Consider the following 5,613-nt stretch of genomic DNA (forward strand, 5'->3'; position numbering starts at 1 on the left):
GTAAGACGTGCCAGGATATCTGTTATGATGTTGACAATGTTATTCTTGGTTAATAGTCTATTATAGTTTGTCATATAGTTGATACAAGCATACATATAACCTTTTACTCTAACTACTGAAGAAATATGTGCTTACATTTGAATGGATGTAAATTTGTGCATCTAACAGCCCGCAGGAATCCAAATTCGATAACAAACTTAGTGACAACTTTTTATTCTGAGAATTTGTACCCTGCACCTGTAACTCATAATATATTAATATCATGTAAATACTTTATGACCAAGTTTATATGATGTTTCACAGGAGCGTGCCAGGATTAGAATGAGGAAGCAGAAGCGTGGTGGTGAGGCACAATCATATTGGGAAGGTGTTTGGGGTGGAGACAACAGAGGTACAAACCCAAGTTCAGGTAGTTACATCTTCTCAGTTTCTGAAAACTTGACACTGTATTCACTTGAAGTCGTGACTTTTTAAAACATTGGAATAAAAAATTAACCCTTAGAATTGTTTCTTAAAATTCCCTTTATCAGCATACCTCTGTAGGACTAATTGTTTGTATTGATGCCAGTTGAATTATTCCCGATTTTGTTTGTCATGCATGAACCGTTTAAGATTTCCTAACTTTGGTAACAACATATCCTAGATTCACTGTCGTCTGTAAAATCAATCTTGGGAGATTAGAAACAGGCTCTTTCTTAACGTTATTTGCCCCCCTTAAATTCTTTTCATCTTTTTTAATATCTAGTCATTCATTCACCTATTCTAAACCAGAGCTGCGAAATAATATTAACGTGTTGATTCTTCCATGTATAAAGCTTTCAGGCCTGTATTGATGTTTGATTTAGTTCTGTAACTTTTTAGTTTTCTCACCACATTTTGCTATCTGTTTTTCATAAAAGAGATTTTTCACATGTTCTTTGAGGGTATATATTGGCAGTCACAAGACTCTGAAAAATAGGAAGTAACTCAAATCTGTAAAATGGTAGTTCTTGGAAAGAAAAACTTATACCTGGAACTAAACTGTGTGGTTGGCATGCTGGGCAGAAATCTACAGTGCCCGTGAGAGGGCTAGTAGAGCTGCTGCTGCAGCAAGGAAGTGGAGGGAGTATTCAAGGAAAGGAGTTGATAGGAGGCCAACATGTAGCCTTCCAGAAAAGAAGTCTTCTGCAGAAGAGCAGAAAGAAGTTCAAACTGTGTAACAGCTGTGCAACATTGACTTGAACACAAAGCCGTAAAAGCTATCTTGTGAAACAGGAGATGTCATATTGCCATACATGCATTATACTAACTATGGCAGATGTATCTTTCCCATGAATGTATGAACACTTATATATATATCAAATTACCTACTATTATTAGAATGTAAGTATGCCCTCAAAATTTATACAAATAATCTGATTATCGCCCCCATAAAAGGTATATGCATATCATCTCAGCTTGTTTAGAATGTGCATTGCTTCCAAATAAAATATTTTTGAAAAAATCACTAAAGCATTGCTTCCAAATAAAATATTTTTGAAAAAATCACTAATTTTTAATAATGCAAATAAATGTTTTCCTGTCAGATTTTTTTTCAATTGAATGGAAAGTCACTCACAAAGAATGCTTTGGACTAGAATATAATACTTGAGAAGTCGCTATCTAAAATTGAGGACTATCTTGACAAAGAAGTTTACTAAGGTCATTTCCAACCATGATCATATCTCCACTTAAATCTATATCAATGTCACTTTATGAATGACATGCCAACTTAATCTTCACCCAAAATATTTTTCCTTGGCATGCCATATTTGAAACACAAGCACATGAAAGAAAGAGAGATCTGTAGTGGTTAGTGTGTTGTGGCCTTGCAAAAAGAATCCAAGGATAGTTGCATCACCTAATTGATGACTATGGCCATTTAAATGAAAAATGTTCTATCCATTTAGTGGCAATTGTACACCCATTTAATGGCATTACACTACTTGTAAGATAATAATTTTACTACAATTGCAAGTCGTCCCTAGTAAATACTAAATAATAGGCTGTATTGTTATTCATTGCTGACTGTACAACTCAAATAGAAGGCCATATCGATTGGAAATCATAGTACTCATAAATACCAGCCCATACTGCCATTCATAGTAAGATGACCTACTCCTAAGTGGTAACTGCCCTGCAATAATTATTGTAGCTCTGCATCCCCATTTCATATGGGGGACCGAGGACACAATACATAAGAACCAATATGCACATAACGGATAGTCTATATATTAGATTTTTTTTCTTTTTTCCCAAAATCTAGCGACACAATTTTTGGCAAGATCGTGAAGTTTAGTTGTTTAAAATGTGTAAATTGATTCAACACCCTGAATAGTGTTAGTTTTTTGTAGCATCAGATGTGTTCTAGCCATGCAATTTGGTGGAGAGGCTAGAATACATGTAATCTCCAAAACCCATAAATCATTTCTGAAAATTCCACCTACAAACAACATAATTAAAATAATTAATTGTTTTTTCATGTTTCCTAAGTCTAAACTCAGTAAATTTGATTAATTAATGGGTATTAATTAAGTCATGGTGAGAATCTTCTAGAAGAAGACATGGATCGAGTTCTAGTTAATCTTAGCCATCAATTATGTTTTAATCGTGGCCATTGATGTCTCAACGAGAGATTATAAGAATAAATTCGATGGGGGCTTGGAGAATACACCTCAGACACCGGCAGTTCGAATTCACTGGCAGATCGAACTCTTGAGTAGCAATGTTGAGTTGTTGGAGAGAGAGCTAGTGAGCTAGAAGCAGTGAGAGAGGGGCAAGGATAGTAAGGTCGGAGGAAGATTTTCCTATTCCGGTGAGTGCATTGTAGAGAGGCATCGCAGAGCCACGCAAAGGCAGTGCAGTGCTTTAGAGGGTATTTCGTATTTTGCTGGGGAGAAGCAGTGATTTAGTGCCAGAAGCCAGAGAGAGAGTCTGGAGGCCAGAAGGGTCCATCTTCTAGGTAGCAGCTAATTAGATAGTGAGAGAGCAGCAGTTTTGAGTTGTGGGACACAATATTGCGTAGGTTGATGCAGGGACTGCGCAGAGGCAGCAGAGAACAACTCATCTTGAGTCAAGGTCAGTGTCAGATCGCTAGTGGGAGTGAGATTTTTCTCACTAGACTTATTGTCAGTCATTTCTCTGTATGGACTGCTAGATTTGAGCATCCATAGTTTTGTACTCAAATTTACTATTGCATAATAATAAAATCCTCAGCTGCTGCATCAATTTTCTCAAGTTTGGTTTTTCTGGGGACATTGGTCCAAAAATAACTGTGTTTTGTGTGTGTGTGTGTGTGTGTGTGCATCTATTCTTCCAGTATTTTTTCTTCTACAATATTTTATTTGTGAAGGTTGCATTGCATTAGTTTCGATATTTACCGTAGAATATAGTAAATAATTTGTTCAGTTCATTTAACAAATAGAAGAAACTTAATTAGTTGTTGCAGTAGGATTCGGGGTTTTCCGATTTTTCACATGGTATCAAAGCACAGACAGAAGCCTGAGATCTCAGTGGCAAAAGGGAAGAGGAATTTCGAAGCTCTGCATAGGTAGTAGTTCGAAACCCTCAGAGGCAGCACAATTCCTTTGGCTAGAAGGGTCGATTTTTGAGGAAAAAATTATTTCTTTGAGAGAGTTGACAGAGAATAAATTTTCCAGATCAAAGATGTGAAAATTCTATCACTGCAACATCTGATTTACTTTTCCTACTTATTCTTCAATAAGTTATTTATGAAATTCCTTCAATAAACATTAAAATAAATTTTGTTGCAGATATCACACCATAATACAGAAACAATCACATGTACAAGAATCAACACATTGACACAGATATTTTGGACAATAGTCCCCGGAAAAACCCAATGTGGGAAAACCGGTGCAACAAGGGAGGATTTTATTATTCAATAATTCTTCAGTACAATAGGGTGCCAAACTGGCTTACCCACAAAGAGAAAAATTCTCTAGCACTTCTCCCAGTCCCACTGTCAGCTTGGCTGACCTCTGTGTGGCTCCCAGATACTCTGCGTCAGCCCTGGGCCTCTCTGCGTCACTCACGCAGGCCCTCTAGTGGCTGCGCGGTCTTCTGCTGCCTCTGCGTCTGCCTCTCCTGCCTCAGCGCTGGTTTACAGTGTCTGATCCCATCTCTCTGTTCCTTGCTGCCTCCTGACTACTCACCAGGCCACTAGTTTGAATTTCTCAGTGAACCCCGCTCCAAAAATTGAACTGACTAGTCTCCCTTAGTGTGTTCTCCAAGTGACTCTCAAGCCCCTTCTTATACTTTTCTCGTTGACAGATCAACGGTCGAGATCAATGACTAAGATTAACTTTGGCTTGATCTATGACTTTTGGACCCTTCTAACACAGTTTTATATTAATTCATATTAATGTTTTATTTTCCCTAAGTTTAGACTTAGGGACTCCATTAAAATATTAATTATTTTAATATCTCCCAAACTGTTTAGAATCTACCCAAACCATTTCTGAGTATTGGAGATCTCATGTGATTTAGCCTCTCCACCAATTTTCGTGGCTAGAGCACATCTGATGCTACCCCAAATCAACAAAATATTACCAGAGGCAGAAGGAGCAACAATATTTTCCTTACAGAGCATATCTTCAGCTGGGATGCAGTTTTTTTGCAACAGTTTGCTAGTGAAAAATAGCATTAGGAGGAAGGAAGAGCACACACTGAGGGGATTCTTTTACCAGGGAACTTCTAGTCCAGAAGCTCGATTTTTTCAGCAGAGCAACAGTAGTTGTGAGCATATTTTCGCACTCCAGCAGGGAGTGCGTAGAGCCAATCAGCAGCTGCGCAGAGGAGAAGAGGAGGAATTCGACTTTTTGAGGAGATGGCATTAGTAGGGCTGAGAAATCACGATCGGTTGGACGGAGCCTCCAACTATATGATCTGGAAGGCAAGAATTTCCTATCTTCTAGATTAATATGATCTCAAAGCCTACATCGATAACGTGGCAGTTGTACCTGCAAATGCAGATTCGCTGAAGACCTACAAGAAGGAGATGGCAAAAGAAAAGAGGCTAATTCTCGATGGGGTTCGAGATCACGTGGTGTCTCACATAACTGGCAAAGATACTACCTGACAGATGAGGGAAGCTCTTGCTATGCTATATGAGGGATCTTCTGAGCAACATAAGATGTATCTTGAGGAGCAGCTGAGATGTACAAGGATGGAGAAAAGGGAGTGCATAGACTCCTTCCTTACTAGGCTTCAGGATGTCCAGGACCAACTGTTTGCAGTAGGGTCAATGCCCTAGCCTACATAATTGGTGTGCTTAGCCCTCAACAATGTTTTCGAAGATTGGCAGTTCCTCGTCTAGAGTATTCTGGGCAGAGACAAGTTACTAGAGTGGGATCGAATGTGGGTTGATCTGCAGCAGGAGGAGATAAGGCGAGATTTGGTGAAGAGCACCATCAGTGGGACGGAGCAAGTAAAGGAAGAAGAAAATGTGGCCCTCGCATCAAAGGGGTAGCAGGAGCAGCGCAAGAGGAAGGACATTTCCAAGGTCAAATGCTTCAGGTGTGGTGAACTTGGCCACTACAACTCTCAATGTCCTCTTAGAAAGAAGGACAACGA

The 5,613-nt window shown here is 38.9% G+C and overlaps 1 long non-coding RNA gene across 1 annotated transcript; it reads left to right on the forward strand.

Annotated features, from left to right (window-relative positions):
• The first annotated feature begins 252 nt into the window (after window positions 1–252).
• LOC149144779 (uncharacterized) lies at window positions 253–1,237 on the forward strand. Its single transcript, XR_016264983.1, has 2 exons — window positions 253–409; window positions 1,045–1,237. It is a non-coding gene; the product is annotated as an uncharacterized LOC149144779 (long non-coding RNA).
• Window positions 1,238–5,613: the final 4,376 nt, after the last annotated feature.

The sequence above is a fragment of the Pinus tabuliformis genome, chromosome X, assembly GCF_031772625.1.
Source record: "Pinus tabuliformis cultivar Carrire ecotype Pingquan chromosome X, CPIR1, whole genome shotgun sequence".
NCBI lineage: Eukaryota > Viridiplantae > Streptophyta > Pinopsida > Pinales > Pinaceae > Pinus > Pinus tabuliformis.